General features: G+C 43.2%; 1 long non-coding RNA gene across 3 annotated transcripts; it reads left to right on the top strand.

Moving 5' to 3' along the window:
* The first annotated feature begins 68 nt into the window (after positions 1 to 68).
* On the top strand, positions 69 to 12,820 carry LOC123185690 (uncharacterized). Of its 3 annotated transcripts, XR_006493463.1 has the most exons (6): positions 69 to 133; positions 235 to 270; positions 826 to 1,095; positions 1,297 to 1,413; positions 11,719 to 11,842; positions 11,972 to 12,814. It is a non-coding gene; the product is annotated as an uncharacterized lncRNA (long non-coding RNA). The 3 variants fall into 3 exon arrangements; XR_006493462.1 differs by having other exon boundaries at positions 826 to 1,413; positions 11,972 to 12,820; XR_006493464.1 differs by lacking the exon at positions 1,297 to 1,413 and having other exon boundaries at positions 11,972 to 12,811.
* The last annotated feature ends 4,908 nt before the right edge of the window (positions 12,821 to 17,728 follow it).

Here is a 17,728-nt window from a genome sequence, read left to right as displayed (position 1 = left end):
ATTCACAAGATGATGAGCGTGGCAATCTCGGCGGGCTCGCTAAAGTCAGGGGAAGGAGAGAAACAATGGGGAGCATAACATGGATGTGGGGCAGGAGAGGCCGTGGTCGGAGCGGCATTGCGTGGGCATATTGGTTAGTTTGCCATTTCTGGCCCAATTCAATGTTCAAAGCTTTCTATACATAATGCTCTAATTCTTACTGGACTGCCATTCCTGACATGGCAATGGTTTCAGGGTATTATTTGAGCTGATACTCCATTTTCTTACAAGGTAAATAAGATACAGCTGTATCATTCTGAACTTTTGCCTTTCATGTATATTACAGAAATGATGTACATATGTTTTTCTTCTGTGATCTCCTGGGGTCATTAATTATGAAAGAAATATGAATAATTCTGAATGAATCCCCTGTGATCATTAATTCTGAAAGAAATCTGAATGATTGCCAGAATGAGGAGGAAAAAGCAATAAAATTCTGACCATTTGGGTCATGGTTTTGGAGGAGGATTGCTGGTGTTGTGCGCACTCGGCGCTCTAATTAATCTTATTTGATCTCTAGGTCTAAATTAAATTTATCTCAATTAGATGTTAAACGAATAATTAAATGTGTTGGCGTTCATCCAGACTACATAGATCCGATTGTATTAGTGTTAGTTCTTTGAAGTCAAGTACTACTATGGTCGAAGGGAAATCGTTTTAAAGTGATGGCCAAAGTGATACAAGACAGAATACAAATTAATCAATTTTAATGTCTACATGTTTTGTTTGCTCTTATGTTCACTTCTGTCGAGTTACAACTTGACCTTGTGAATTTGTTTACTTCAGAGATGTGGTCCCATCAATGTTGGCTGTCGAATTTGTGCTGCAGTCCATGCCCACCACGTCCGAGTCTTCGCCCCTTCGTCATCCAACACAAACAGCAGAACAGAGTAGCAGTTGTGATTTGCCAGGTTGGAGAACTGACGCAGCTTGCTGTCACAGAGTGCTCGCCCTTCTTCTGTGCCATAAAGCCCCTCGGTCGAAACTTGCAAATCAAAATTGCCGACCCTGTCAATCTCGCTGGAACGACGTCTAGCTCGTTGTGCTCCACTCACTGTAAGTACCTTGACCTCTGCTTATTCTGAACCATTTATTTATCTGTTTGGGCTGTAATTTGTAAGTTTGCTTTCTTAGTAAAGAACTAAATAAAGCTTTGCTGCTGATGACTATTTTCTTGGATAAGATTATATTCTTTAGATTGTGATCTGACCTATTTGTGATTTCTATCTCAGCTAACGGCATATCTCATAACTAAAGCTATGAACAAGTGCTTCAGTTATGTTGGTGGCAATACATTGCTTGAGGTGACCTCGTGTGCAAGATTATCCCCATGGAGGGCGCTAGCACGGAGACATTTGCTCACATCAGTACTATGTATGCATTATTATTTTTTACTTGAAGATTAGAGGATTATAAGAACTGAGACCATTGCATGGAAATCAGCTTAGCACCATAATAATTAGGTAGTGTATCTTGCAGTCCGGGCAGGATCACCACTGATTGACATCTATCCTTTTTAATCTCCTAAAGCAAGAGTATTTTGGTGGAGGACAATTTATGAAGGCAGGCTTAGTTGTGTGATTAATAAACCTGAAACTTCTTAGCAACTACTTCCTCTGTAAACTAATATAAGATCATTTAGATGACTACTTTAGTGTTATAAAAGATCTTCTATTAGTTTATAGAGGGAGTATTCAATTATTATGTAACGCTAGATTTTCTCCAACTACACATGTGTTCTGTTTTTCACACTGGTGTATTGTTTTTCTTATTCATCCTTTCAAAAAAATAGTCTTTAATGATTTGGTATAGTCAACGTGCATACTATCCGGTGTAGGCATCTAATTTGTTTTATTCTTTGTTCCATGATGAGATGATGGATTGTAACAGGGTAGCCATTTCCTTGTCTTTATAACTCTTAGAAAACGAAATGGTTTTGCTTATATGGTTTATATCGATGTTTCATTTGGACCATGATAAAAAGTAACTTAGATATGAGCACCACTTCTATTAAAATTAAGAGTTGTTGAATATGTCTGTAACACCCGTGTGTTACTTAAGGATAATTAAAATGCATCGATTGTCATTTAGAATTAAATTTTGCTTAACTATCATTTTTCTAATAACTCAGGCATGCTAGTATTTATAAATAATTTTGGAGATAAATATCTTAAGACCAATAGGTGCATCCCAATCATTAGTAGATTTTCTTTGTATTAGAAGATGGTGGAGTATTGCATTTGCTTGAGCAATCCACGTACACTTACATGTATGCATCAATGCATGGCATGCACGATATCCATGGTCTGTACTCAACGCACTGCATGCATCCATCTAGTCACCGTTGCCGTAATGCATGTACGTAGCCTGCCGACTAGCTCAGTAAGGTTAGCTGTATTTTCTTCTCACAGGCCAGCTAGCTCTTGGATTACACTGTACCACCGTCTAGGGCAGTAGATATTTTTGCATGCAGCAATGAGAAGGCTTGTTGCATGGCTACGTGTCTTTTCCTTGAGAGATAGAATGTACGTGTCATTGCTCTGGTTAGAAACATATGCATGCATGAGCTAGTAGGTGCATCGAACCAGCCATTAGGTGAAGCAAAGGGGCACTAGCTTATCCTTTGGAGCAAGCAGGAGTTACGGCGGCAGCTGGACGACGATTAATGTGTTCACAAGGAGCTACTCACTTGTTACCAGTATATAAGGCGACCAGGTGCTGTAGCATAGGACCATTGACACACTAGTTAGAGTCGTCTGCTGGAAGAAGAAGTTGGAGCTCTCGCTGGTGTTGTTCCTAGCGACCGCGTGGTAGACGGGTACTGCTGTCAGGCAAGTAGCAGTTCCTCTGTTCATATTTCGTTGCTGTGCTTGGTCCTGCGACTTGCACACTGTTACACTGATCTAGAGATATACTGCTGCTAGTATTTCTTTTGCTAGCCACTGTACCGTGATATATGAGTTCTTCTGCAACTGTCCTCTGTTCGTTGGCCACGGTACTGTTGAAGAGAAATATGTTCCGGTGAGCAAGTAATCGTCATGATTATTTGGGCTTACGTGGAGACGTGAGGATTACTACATAAGTTTCATCATACCACTGACCTCCTTATTTCCATATTCACATATTGTCTATATTGGTGTCACGACCGCAAACATATTGTACCGGTCACGGTTCAGGTATGGGACTGTCTGAGTTCTCCGCTGGGGGCGACACTTGTTCCGAACAGGGTATCGGTGATGGATCCTTGGGAACGACCCATACTAGTAAGTCAAGTTGTCGTGCCTCAGGGGGTCGAAGGGCTCTGCTCTTCTAGAACCCACGTGGTTCTGGTCGAGACTGTCGATGTCGGAGTACCCCTCTTAAGAGTGTAAAAGTGTGAATATTCACCCCTGTGAGTCCCGGGTAGGGAACCTTGCTGGTCACGTGTGATACCAATATTTTTCCCTATACACCGCTATAAATATTTCTAGTATTCCGTTGAACTCTGTTTAATATCATCTTTTAATTCAGCCTTTTGCACTACTTTATTTTCCGCCGCTAAATCTGTCCATTGCTATCGTATCATTTCCTTGAAACTGAATTACACCTTTGTGATATCCATAACACTTTCTCCTTTTGTACCCTTGAATAAATGCTACTTGCTGGGTATGAATCATCATACTCACCCTTGCTTAATTTCTATTTTTGCAGCCCAAAGTGGTAATGATCCTGAGCTTGGCTTTGAGTAGTAGGCGTAGCACGCGCCGGGAGGGAATAAATTGAAGTACTTTAGAAGTTTATTTTTAGCAAGAACTATGTATCCCCAGAATAAAGAATACATGCTTATTATGTGTATTATTGTGAAAAGTTTTAGTTTAGGCCTCACACATTTATAATCTTTTGTTTATAAACGCGTGGCGGCTGTCACGTCCGAACCATGTTTTGGGGCGTGACACCTTAAGTGGTATCAGAGCTTAGGTTAAATAAAATTAAAAACTGTTGCAACTAATGGGGAATAACCAGGGTATTATTTTGTGCGTGTAAGTTAGAAACGCTCTTTTTTGTGTTTATTTTATGTGAAGCTAACATTTACGTGGCTCATTTGATTATATGTCCTGTCATGAAATTTAGTATTTCACTTCTTATGCATGCATTTTGTTAGTGCTAATATGTGTGGTTGGAATCAGGGATGGATGGCCCAACCATCTTCCACCTTAACTTTGTGCAAATCCTCGAGGAGGTAGCCAATCATTTTCACCTAGAGCCACCAGTGATCTCTACTAGTGCTCTTTCGGATGGAGGAATCCAGGGAGCTGTGCACGTGCAGGTCACTCCACATGACCCTGGTGCATACACTACCTTCTATGGCTATGGCGAGGATGATCATGAAGCTGGGTGCTCGGCGGCTCGTGAAGCGCTTAAATCACTCTACTTTAGTCTGAACTTTGGCCTAGTGGACTTGCACAGCTATGAGTACTGGGAGACTTTGCTGGACTTGGCACGTTCTGAGCAGCAACACCAGGAGGAGATTGCACAACTCCAGCAGTACCATGAGGTTCGTAGGAAGCAAGAACTAGACGAGTTAGAGCAGGAGCATCAGGCCCAACTTTATGAAATAAAGCATGACCATGAAATAGAGGTGGAGGACCGCGATCGCTGGATCGAGGAGGAGGGACACAAGACCAAGAAGCTGAAGCAAGAAAGAGATGAGCTGGAAGACGTCAACAACAAACAGGAGAGTGAGATGATGGATTTGAAGGCAGAGAACTGGTGCCTCCGTCAGCAGCTTGTAGCAATGAAGGATGAGAAAGGAAAGAACTAAGGGCGTGCAACGTACTAGCTAGCAGGCGATAGTACAACTTGAGTGGTCGTACGTACTAGCTTAAATAAATGAAGTGGCAGAGCTACTAGTATCTAGTGTGTAATGGTGTGACCTATCCAGTTCGCATGTGATGTCTGCCTCCTGTAGCAACCCTAGTAGTAGTAGGTTGCTTCCACTTTTACTAGCCTTTGCATGTAGCTTGATGTTGACACTAGCACTCCTGTCAGGTGAGGCTGTGCAAATTTTGGTTGTACGTGTCAACCCCTCTTATATAGTAAAATCAACTTTTATGTACTGATGCATGCTATGAAGAGTGGCAGTTTATTTATTTATTTTGCTCTCCATCCTTCATGATTGTATAGATGGCTAACCACGATCATGGAGATTTTTCTACTACCCACGCTGGAGGTAGCGGTGGATCTCAAAGGACCGCAGAAGATCAACTTCCTCCAAGTAATTTGCTCTTGGAGATTTTGAACCGCCAGGAACAAACTCAAATGCGACAGACTGTAATCTTGGAGCAGTTAGTACAACAGTCACCCCGAGGAGAGAACTCTCATGAGGGTGGGACACAGGACAGCTTGCGCCAATTCATGCGACTGAAGCCGCCTGCCTTTCTTGGCAGTGCTAATCCTATGGACGCAGATGACTGGTTAACTGAGATAGAAAAAATATTTGAAGCAAGGCACTGTCCAGAGCAAGAGAAGGTGACACTAGCTACGTTTATGTTACAAGGTGGAGCTTTTGATTGGTGGAATGTGCACAAAAAGAAATATCCAGAAAATTATTTGGTTACTTGGGCGATATTTAGGCAAGAATTTCAAAGAAAATATTTTCCTGAAAGTGTTCAGAGGAAAATGGAGCTTGAATTTCTACAGCTAAAGCAAGGTGATAAAAGCGTGGCAGAATATGAAATTAATTTTTCTAGACTTGCCCGTTATGCGATGGCGTACGTTGAAAATGATGAAGTAAAGGCGCGAAGGTTCGCTCAAGGCTTACGTCAACCCATCAAGGCGCGCGTGGAGGTATTTGAATTAAAATCATTTCGTGACATAGCTAACAAGGCTCTTACAGTGGAACAAGCATACCTTGAAGAACGTGCTGAAGTTGAGAAACCAAACAAAAAGATGAGGTTCGACGACCGTGGTCAAGGAAACATGCAAAGGAAGGCACATCAAAATTGGCGCCCAAATAATCGAGCAACATATCAGCCCATAGTTAATAAATGTGTTATTTGTCATGGAGATCATATGGCTTCCCAGTGTGAGCAGCGACAGGGAAAATGCTTCGGATGCGGCAAGGAGGGACATGTTATCAGTCAGTGCCGGAACAAGAATTTTACTCATAATCAGTCATTTGCTTTGCCTGCACCAAAAACACCATTGTACCTACCTGCACCGCCTCCTAAGGCGAATATTGCTCCTCGGTACACGAACAATCCTGGAAGGAAGCAACAGCCTGTTCGTGCTAAAGTAAATCATTTGACCCAAAATGAGGTGGACAATGATAGCAATGTGGTTACAGGTACGTTCCGAGTATGTTCTCATAATGCGGTTGTTTTGTTTGACTCTGGTGCTACCCACTCTTTTATATCTTCTAAATTTATTGGTACCCATGGAATAGAAAGTACACCTATAAAGAAAAAAATCGTGGTAGAGTCTCCAATGGCTGAGATGATAACTCGAAGGGTATGCACTAATTGTCCGGTTATTATAAGGGGACATGAACTTCGGGCAGATTTGATAGTACTAGATATGCATGATTTTGATATAATACTAGGCATGGATTGGTTGATTGAAAATCATGCAACTATTGATTGCCATGGGAAGAAAGTGATACTTCAAGTACCTGGTCAACAGAAAATAGTGTACCAAGGGAGCCACAAGAAAACAAGGTACGCACAAGTTAGGAACTTGGAAATAAAGGAGAAACGTATAGAGGATATTCCTGTGGTTAGAGAATTTCCTGATGTATTTCCTAAAGAGTTACCTGGAATTCCACCGGACCGAGAGATTGAGTTCAGCATAAACCTGGTCCCTGGTACTAATCCTATTTCAAAGACCCCATACAGAATGGCTCCAGCAGAACTAAAAGAACTCAAGCAACAGATCAAAGAGTTAGAAGAAAAGGGATTTATTCGTCCAAGCATGTCACCATGGGGCGCTCCAGTATTATTTGTAAAGAAGAAAGATGGCAGTTGGCGATTATGTATTGATTATCGGGAGCTGAATAAGGTAACTATTAAGAATAAATATCCCTTGCCTAGGATCGATGATTTATTTGATCAGCTACAAGGCTCGCGGGTATTTTCAAAGATAGATTTGCAATCGGGGTATCACCAGCTAAAAATTAAAGAAGGAGATATTCCAAAGACAGCTTTTCACACCAGATACGGACACTACGAATATATAGTCATGTCGTTTGGATTAACAAATGCACCCGCAGCTTTTATGGATTTAATGAATCGTGTATTCAGACCATTCATGGACCAGTTTGTTGTGGTATTTATTGATGATATTTTAATATATTCAAAGACAGAAGAGGAACACGCCGAATATTTGAGAGCAGTACTTCAAACATTGAGGAAACACCGGTTATACGCTAAACTCAAGAAGTGCGACTTTTGGTTAGACAAAGTATCATTCCTAGGCCACATTATTTCTGGAGAGGGTATATCTGCAGACCCAACAAAAGTTCAGGCAGTGTTGGACTGGTACAGACCAACCACGATTACTGAGATAAGAAGTTTTCTTGGGTTAGCCGGATATTACCGGAGATTTATTGAAGGTTTTGCTCAGCTTGCAGCGCCACTGACATAGCTCACTCGCAAAGGAGTAAAGTTCGACTGGACCGAGAAGTGCGAAGAAAGTTTTCAAGAATTAAAACGTCGACTAGTGTCTGCCCCAGTTCTCGTAGTACCAATAAATGGGATTGGATTTACTATTTTCTGTGATGCTTCAAAAATTGGTTTCGGTTGTGTCCTCATGCAGAACAACAAGGTAATCGCATATGCCTCTCGACAACTTAGACCATATGAGAAAAATTATCCAACACACAATCTGGAATTAGGTGCTATAATCTTTGCTCTAAAAATATGGAGACATTATTTGTATGGAGAACACTATGAGATTTTTACTGACCACAAGAGTTTAAAATATATCTTCACACAAAAGGAATTAAATATGCGGCAGAGAAGATGGATCGAGCTATTTAAAGACTACGATGTCAATATCAATTACCATCCGGGTAAAGCAAACGCAGTAGTTGACGCGCTAAGCAGAAAAGCTGATTGCAATGTGGCATCTTTAATCACCTCACAAAGGAAGATTTTGGAGGACTTAGACAAGATGGGAATAGAGGTGCATGTACGTGACCCATCGATCACTATTATGGCACTACAGGTCAAACCTGATCTTCAAGAAAGAATTAGGATAAAGCAACTGGAAGATCCTTTTCTTGTCAGTCTCCGAGAAAGCATAGAGCAAGGAAAGCCATCAGAATTTCACATACGGATGGATGGATCTATATGGTTGAGAGAACTTATTTGTGTACCTAAAAATGCAGAGTTGAAATTGGAGATCATGCAAGAAGCTCACACCACTCCATACACTGTACATTCTGGTAGCACAAAGATGTATCGGGATATTAAAGAAAATTTTTGGTGGCCAAATATGAAGAGAGAAATAGCAAGATTCGTCCTGGAATGTCCAATATGCCAGCAGGTAAAGGTGGACCATCAAAAAGCACCAGGCCTCCTGCAACCGCTAAGAATTCCTAGTTGGAAATGGGAGGATATCAATATGGATTTTGTTACCGGATTGCCGAAAACTTCCGCAGGATATGATTCTATATGGGTTATAGTAGACAGATTGACCAAGGTGGCACAATTCATACCAGTCAAGAAAACAATGACCATTGAAAAATTAACAAGGTTATATATTAGGGAGATAGTTACAAACTATGGCGTCCCTGTAAATATTGCTTCAGATCGAGATCCAAGGTTCGTTTCAAGATTTTGGAGAAGTTTACATAAGACCTTGGGGACCAAACTGAATTTTAGTACAGCCTATCATCCCCAGTCTGATGGACAAACAGAGCAAGTCATACAAATACTGGAAGATATGCTTCGAGCAAGCATGTTGGACTTCAAAGAAAAGTGGGATGAGTCCCTTCCTCTAGTCAAATTTGCATACAACAACAATTATCAATCCAATATAAAGATGGCTCCGTATGAAGCTTTGTATGGTAAGAGATCTCGTTCTCCTATATGCTGGGAAGAAATTGGTGAGAGGAAGTATATAGGCCCAGAATTAGTTCAACAGGCAGAGGAAAAACTACGAGTAGTTCGGGAGCATTTAACGGCGGCACAGAACCGTCAAAAGAAACAAGCAGACACCAAACGGAGGGAAGTTGAATTTCAAGAGGGAGAACTAGTATACCTAAAGGTTTCACCTCGAAAAGGTACGAGACGTTTTGGTTTGAAAGGAAAGTTGAGTCCAAGGTATGTAGGACCTTTTCAAATTATTGGCAGAGTTGGACCAGTAGCCTACCGATTAGAGCTGCCTCCAAACTTGTCAGGGGTACATAATGTTTTTCATGTATCCACACTGAAGAAATGCGAGACACTGCCAGAAGCAACACAACTACCAATCGTGGAACTGAGACCAGACCTATCATACGAGGAGTACCCCCTGAGAATACTAGATGTCAAAGATCGAGTAATGAGAAAAAGGACTATCCGATTTGTCAAAGTCCAGTGGAGTAACTACAATGAGGACGAGGCGACATGGGAAAAAGAAGACGAACTTCACAAAAACTTTCCGCATCTTCTATCGACCGGTAATTGAATTTCGAGGACGAAATTTTTATAAGGCGGGGAGGATGTAACACCCGTGTGTTACTTAAGGATAATTAAAATGCATCGATTTGTCATTTAGAATTAAATTTTGCTTAACTATCATTTTTCTAATAACTCAGGCATGCTAGTATTTATAAATAATTTTGGAGATAAATATCTTAAGACCAATAGGTGCATCCCAATCATTAGTAGATTTTCTTTGTATTAGAAGATGGTGGAGTATTGCATTTGCTTGAGCAATCCACGTACATTTACATGCATGCATCAATGCATGGCATGCACCACATCCATGGTCTGTACTCAACGCACTGCATGCATCCATCTAGTCACCGTTGCCGTAATGCATGTACGTAGCCTGCCGACTAGCTCAGTAAGGTTAGCTGTATTTTCTTCTCACATGCCAGCTAGCTCTTGGATTACACTGTACCACCGTCTAGGGCAGTAGATATTTTTGCATGCAGCAATGAGAAGGCTTGTTGCATGGCTACGTGTCTTTTCCTTGAGAGATAGAATGTACGTGTCATTGCTCTGGTTAGAAACATATGCATGCATGAGCTAGTAGGTGCATTGAACCAGCCATTAGGTGAAGCAAAGGGGCACTAGCTTATCCTTTGGAGCAAGCAGGAGTTATGGCGGCAGCTAGACGACGATTAATGTGTTCACAAGGAGCTACTCACTTGTTACCAGTATATAAGGCGACCAGGTGCTGTAGCGTAGGACCATTGACACACTAGTCAGAGTTGTCTGCTGGAAGAAGAAGTTGGAGCTCTCGCTGGTGTTGTTCCTAGCGACCGCGTGGTAGACGGGTACTGCTGTCAGGCAAGTAGCAGTTCCTCTGTTCATATTTCGTTGTTGTGCTGGGTCCTGCGACTTGCACACTGTTACACTGATCTAGAGATATACTGCTGCTAGTATTTATTTTGCTAGCCACTGTACCGTGATATATGAGTTCTTCTGCAACTGTCCTCTGTTCGTTGGCCACGGTACTGTTGAAGAGAAATATGTTCCGGTGAGCAAGTAATCGTCATGATTATTTGGGCTTACGTGGAGACATGAGGATTACTACATAAGTTTCATCATACCACTGACCTCCTTATTTCCATATTCACATATTGTCTATATTGATGTCACGACCGCAAACATATTGTACCGGTCATGGTTCAGGTATGGGACTGTTTGAGTTCTCCGCTGGGGGCAACACTTGTTCCGAACAGGGTATCGGTGATGGATCCTTGGGAACGACCCGTACTAGTAAGTCAAGTTGTCGTGCCTCAGGGGGTCGAAGGGCTCTGCTCTTCTAGAACCCACGTGGTTCTGGTCGAGACTGTCGATGTCGGAGTACCCCTCTTAAGAGTGTAAAAGTGTGAATATTCACCCCTGTGAGTCCCGGGTAGGGAACCTTGCTGGTCACGTGTGATACCAATAATTTTCCCTATACACCGCTATAAATATTTCCAGTATTCCATTGAACTCTGTTTAATATCATCTTTTAATTCAGCCTTTTGCACTACTTTATTTTCCGCTGCTAAATCTGTCCATTGCTATCGTATCATTTCCTTGAAACTCAATTACACCGTTGTGATATCCATAACACTTTCTCCTTTTGTACCCTTGAATAAATGCTACTTGCTGGGTATGAATCATCACCCTTGCTTAATTTCTATTTTTGCAGCCCAAAGTGGTAATGATCCTGAGCTTGGCTTTGAGCAGTAGGCGTAGCACGCGCCGGGAGGGAATAAATTGAAGTACTTTAGAAGTTTATTTTCAGCAAGAACTATGTATCCCCAGAATAAAGAATACATGCTTATTATGTGTATTATTGTGAAAAGTTTTAGTTTAGGCCTCACACGTTTATAATCTTTTGTTTATAAATGCGTGGCGGCTGTTACGATCCGAACCATGTTTTAGGGCGTGACAATGTCTATATGAACACTACTTCTATTAAAATTAGAGTACTCTTAAAACTATCTCATTGTGTGATATCGACTGATGTATCTATGATTTGGGTGTCTTCCCTCAGGAGCAGCCTGGTTGGGTGGTGACGTTTCCGAGTGGCCAAGCAAGAGCTTTTTTTGGTCTACACCTATGCAGTGGTGACTTCTGCTACAATGTGCATCAACACCAGAACCATGTTCCTGATCATGGTATGGTGCTTAGCATTATCATTTGCTTCCATTTGGTGTAGTTGAAGGGCTCCAAAAGTTTGTGTTGTCAAATTCTACCTCATTTTGGGATGTCCCTCTAACTGGTCCTCCCATTATCTTGGTTTGCAGGACGCTGTTGTGTCCCTCACCGGCTCTCTCCTTGCCATCACCGACAGGGTTGTGCAGGCCACTACTCGCGCAACTACTTTGCAGTGTGGAGCATGCCATCGAGATAGACCAAAAGAAGAACACCGCCGGCAACAACACCAATGGGGGCCTCCCTGGTTTCCACCACCGCCGTTGCCATCGTCGCCCTCCCCGCCGCCCCACACCACACTGCCAGATAGGTCTGTGTGCTTTGCCCTTGCCCCCTGCTTATTGCACTCAGGATGTGTTGGTGCCATGCTTTGCCTATATGTAATCTCCTATTCTGTTGTAAAATTCTTTTTGCTTATGATTTCTTACTGTAGTGTGAAATTCTAATTGCTTGGGTTGTTACTGCTATGCAAATATATTGCTATATTTTAGGTTTGTTACTTTAGTCTCTCTTCCTCCCTTGTTTTATAATGGCATGAAATTCTATTTTGCTGCAAGATCGAAGAGATTTTTTTGAACACAATCTGTGTCGTGAGGACTGAATTACTTGTAGCTATGATATCTTTTAATTTTGGTCATCTGTATTTTACAGGAGTTCCAGTGTATATTTATTTTTCATCCTTATCAAAATAAGGATGCACCTTGAATTATATGCAGTTTTGAAGACCATCGTTTGGAATTTTATGCAGTTTCTTTTGATGAAAATATTTAGTTTGTCGTAAAATTCCAATGAATACAATTCTGGATGAGGACAGAATAATGTGTAGCTATGATGGATGTTCTTATTCCAGTGACTCATCATCCGGAGATAATAGTAAGATGAATTATCAATTATGGCTTTCTTTCAATATATCATACCGAACGTTCATCCTTTGGGCAGCACTTGCATGCAATGGGCTTTGGCGCTCTGGATCTTTTTAGTTTTTTCCGAACCTTCGGAATATAAACATATCTTAGTAGGTTGGATATTGATGACACAGGTGGGGTGTGGCAAGCCGCACACAAGACTCATGGGAGAATCCTTCGCTCCTCGGAGTTTAGCGATTCCTGGCTGTTGGGTGTATTTTTTATGCACATTCTTTTTTTTTCTGCGTTCTCGGCCGTCGGATCTACCTCCTGGATGACCTCGGTCGTAGGATCAAAGTTGAGCATTGTAGATTGAAATAGTGTCAAACTAGGAAGCCACCCCGTGTAATTCTCAAAGCCCATCGAGTTGTGATTTCGCGTGTTGGGTGGTAAGTGGCGTCGTGTGGATGGCTTCAAGATGGATAGGGGTGAGGAGGTCGTCTTCTTCTCTTCTTCCTGGTCCACATTTACCTGATTGGGAAAAAACCCTAGCCGCCACTCCCCATCGTGCAACCGTCATCGTGCTTCCACCCCTCCTCGCCGTTCCTCTTTCGTCGCCGAGCTCGCCGCTGCCACTACACTCCCCATCGAGCTTGCCTCTCGCCATCCTCGGGAAGAGAGTGGCGGATGGCGCTATCGTTGCCTCCCCACTAGGCCGCATCAAAGGACCATGATCTCGTGCAGAAGTGAGACTCCATCGCCGGGATGTGTGTTAGATGCATCCTTCCGAGTGTCGAGAGGAGCCCCTGCAGCATGCTCCTTGGATGCAGCACCCTGCTGCAACACAAGAGTGAGCGGCGGGTCGAGGTGGTCGTGGCCATGTTGAACAGTTGAACTTAATGATGTTACTCTTCTGGTACAGAGTGAATGTTTCTTCTTATCCCCGAACTCGATAATTGGTTCTCCTGTTACATGTGTTGAACTTGCCTCGGAGTAATGCATCATGTCGTTTGATCTTCCAACGCTTGACCATATCGTTGGGACCGGCACCCTCGCGCTAAGGCGCGTTGCCGATCTAGTTACAAAAGATTGCTGGCGGCGGCCGCGACCAAGCAGGACTGTGCCTAGGCAGGCCATTTTTTATTAATAATAAATAATAATTCTGTAATTCTAAAACTAGTAACGATAAGTTGAAATTTTGAAAAATAGGAAGGACGCAATGATTAGTAGCGTCCAGACCTGGTCGCTGTTGCAAACCACGTCCACACCTGGACGTTATTGTTAGCAACGTCCCACGTGTTGAACTTGGCCTCCGTCCGAGGAAAACTTCGAGGCGACACAAACTGACGCGGATTTGCTTCGTTCTTTGTTCATTTGAGTTGGTCAGGTGGACGCTAGTGTTCGTTTTTGTCTGCCGGTTCGTAGGTGCGTCCAACACGGTCGGAAGCATTTCACATTTGCGCTAGCTTTTGGAAATTTTAAAAATAAAACAGCCAACAGGAGTAATAAAATCTAAAAAATAAATGAAAACTATAAAACAGTCAGCTACAGGCAGTAGATATAGGCAGCATCGTCGTTGTCCTCCTCCTCCTTGGTCAGGTTGATGTAGATTGGCGCCACCATCCACGGAAACGCCTGTTAGAAGGCTGCCAGCTGCTGCTCCACCTGCCACGACCGGCAGTGGTGGTGGAGCGGTGAGTGCATGCGGTGCATCGTACGCACACTCGAAGCACTACCGACAACGCTGGCCATTCTCGGTGGCGAACCACGCACCCCCCTTTGGCAAATCCACCGCGTACATTGGGTCGCGGCGAAGGTCGGCGGTAGTAGAGCACGGGTGGCGGTGGATCTTCGTCAGCTACGCGTGACCTGAGGCCGGCAGGGCTGGCACCGGAACCCTATCAAGGTTGAGGTGGCACCCTTACAGTAGGTTCACATTGAGCTACGGCGCCGGCACGCCATGCTCCCAGAAGTACTGGCAGCGGTGCACCAACATGTAGAGGCAAAAGCGCGGCCGCCAACTCAAGGTCGACTTATCTATTCTCATAAACTAGCCAATTACCAATTATATTACCCAAGAGTAACAACCAAGTCATCTATACAATGTACCCTTGTAACCACTGAATAAATTAGATAGAATAGCAAACGAAGAAGATTCAACGAGTACTTGGAACAACTCACATGCGCCATTCATAGGTCGAGTGGATGATCCTAATGACGAGCGGCCAGTGAGACGATGTTGCTCCTGTGATGATGGGTGATACCCGCGCTATAGCTTGCTTACAACCCTGCGAGGTAAGGAAACGATGGCTGCATGCGTATTAGGTTTTATAACTCATGAAACCTCTATCTATAAGTGCAAAACGACTCGATTGAGCCTAATCAGAGCACCAATGGAACGACATGACTGGACGCCGTCGATACTAGCGTCCAGACCTGGATGCTATTAGCAACAGAGTCCACCATGGACGCTGTTATTCATGACGGCCTTCCTATTTTTACAATTTCCACGAGCCCTTTACTAGTTTCGGAATTACAGAATTATCATTTAGGCTCCTGGAGACTATGATAGGATTAGAGTGGTTACATGATTTTTTTGTCCCTTTAGCTTGTAAAATAGGCGACGCTACGCGTCCGCCGACAGATTTCTTGATTTTATCCGCAGCCTTGACGACCGTTGGATGCCCGACCTAATAGCCGCCCGTTCTACTGTCTGCGCCCCGCATGCCCACTAGTTATTTCCCGCAACAACCGCTCTGTTGCAGAAACATTAGCACTCTTGCTTCCAGCCCTCGATAGATCTGCACCCCGCACAATTTTGCAACAAGAGCATTTCCTGCAACAATGCTCTTGTTGCAAGATCTGGTCTTCTCTGATTTCATGCAACAATGCTCTTGTTTCCTGAAGCTCCATCTAGCAAATCCCATCAACAATCTTCGATGAACTCTTGTTTCTGAAATACTAGCTCTGTTCCACTCTGAATCATGAACACCTGCGTGAAAAAACAATAGCTTTGTTTCAGAAACGACTCCGGCGACTCCGGCGACTCCGGCGAAGCTGCGATGCACTGGCGGATGTTGCGACAACGGCAGAGCGGGAGGCGGGGCCCCTGTTGTGCTTCTCAACTGCGCTTGAAGCAACGATAGATGCAGAAGCAGAAGCAGCAGGCTGGGAGCACGTGGGCCGGAGTTGCAGCAAGCATCAGCAGCCGTGGTAGACGGCTGATGGGGCGGGGTCTTTGGTTGAGTGCGGGGGCAGCGGGTACACGAGAGAGAGAGGAGAGGAAGAGATGATGATGAAAATTCTCGGTGAAGATGATAGATAAGGTTGGGACATGGGGAGTGAGACGGGACCACCGGGGCACGTGGCGGACACCAATGGTGGCTGATGGAGCGGTGGAAATTAGTCGGTTGAATAGGATTGTTTTCCTTGTAAAAGGGTTAGATAGAGTTTACAGGTAGTTCACGAAGTTCAGTTCTGTGATTAGAGGTGGATAAACTAGCAGGAAATCTTGCATTCAGTTAGTCAGACCCGGTTAGCAGCTAATAATCATCACAAGGCGGCGGCATTTTAGATATGTTTTCCCCGGTAGTTCATGTAAATAGGAGGCCACAATAACCGGTGCAACATGTGAAGTTGGATACTGGAAGTTCAGAGCTCGTATCCTGTATATTCTGTGCATGGATTTGTTTGTTACACCTTCCGTTTCATAATATAAGGGCATTTTTGACACTCCCTCAATCTTATAATATAAAAGTGTTTTTGATTGTTTAGCTCTCAAAGACACAACGGGAGAATCTCATTAAGGAACAAATGAAGATCATTGGCTTGCGCCATGGCTGATTTTTTTTTTCAGTATACCAATCAGGACTTGTGCACAAGATATGCTAAAGTTCCAGACAGCCCGAAGGGGGAAACCTTTTCATCACTTGTTCCCCTTCTCTTTTCAGTTTTAGATCTTATTGCCATCATTCATATAGATGGTTCTTAGCTATCAAAAAATTCCGGAAAATGTCTGACTTGGAGTACATCATACATACTCCCTCTGTAAATTAATATACGAGCGTTTAAATCACTACTTTACGGAGGAAGTATTATTTTTATAGCAGCACAGATCGCTGTAGGGTCAACGTATTTAAAAGATAATGTTGACTTGGGATTCAGTGGATTGCCCTTCACATACGATAACAGGCGTGCAGCTGCGAGTAATGTGAGAGTACGTTTGGATAGAGCTACAGCTACTAATTCTTGGAGGAATCTTTTTCCTTTATATTCTGTACATCATGTTGCTTCGCCATGTTCTGATCATGTTGCTTTAGTGGTGAAGGGGGAGCCTGAAACTGCTCATGTGGGTCCAAAAACACGTCGTTATGAAGTTTTTTGGGAAAGAGATGGTGCTTTGCCGGATGTGATAAAAGAAGCATGGGCTTCTGTGGGGTCGGTTGCTAGTTTAGAGCAACTTCAATCGGCCTTGACCAAGACAATGGCTACTCTGGGAGCATGGAGTAATAAAAAATTTGGCAATGTTTCCAGAGAGTTAGCTAAATCCCGGTCGCAGCTAGAGGAACTTATGAATATGAATGCGGATAGACAGGACATACGTACAATTACTGACAAAATGAATGAACTATTATATCAGGAGGAAATGATGTGGATGCAAAGATCAAGAATAACATGGTTGAAAGAGGGTGATAGGAATACGAAATATTTCCAGAGTAAGGCTGTTTGGAGAGCTCGAAAGAATAAAATCCGTGCACTGACCGACAGCATCGGTATTGTCCATTCCGATTTCGGTGAGATGGCTACCATGGCAAATGAGTATTTCCAAGGAATTTTTTCGGCAGACCCGTCACTTGATGCTACCCCCGTCCTCGATCTTTTGGAAGCTAGGGTGTCTGAGGAGGATAATGAGAGGCTGTGTGCAGCCTTCAGCGACAAGGAAATTGCAGATGCATTATTTCAGATTGGTCCTTTGAAGGCTCCAGGTCCGGATGGTTTTCCGGC

The sequence above is a fragment of the Triticum aestivum genome, chromosome 2A (genome assembly GCF_018294505.1).
Source record: "Triticum aestivum cultivar Chinese Spring chromosome 2A, IWGSC CS RefSeq v2.1, whole genome shotgun sequence".
In the NCBI taxonomy this organism is placed as follows: domain Eukaryota; kingdom Viridiplantae; phylum Streptophyta; class Magnoliopsida; order Poales; family Poaceae; genus Triticum; species Triticum aestivum.
This window is presented reverse-complemented; position numbering and strand designations above follow the sequence as displayed.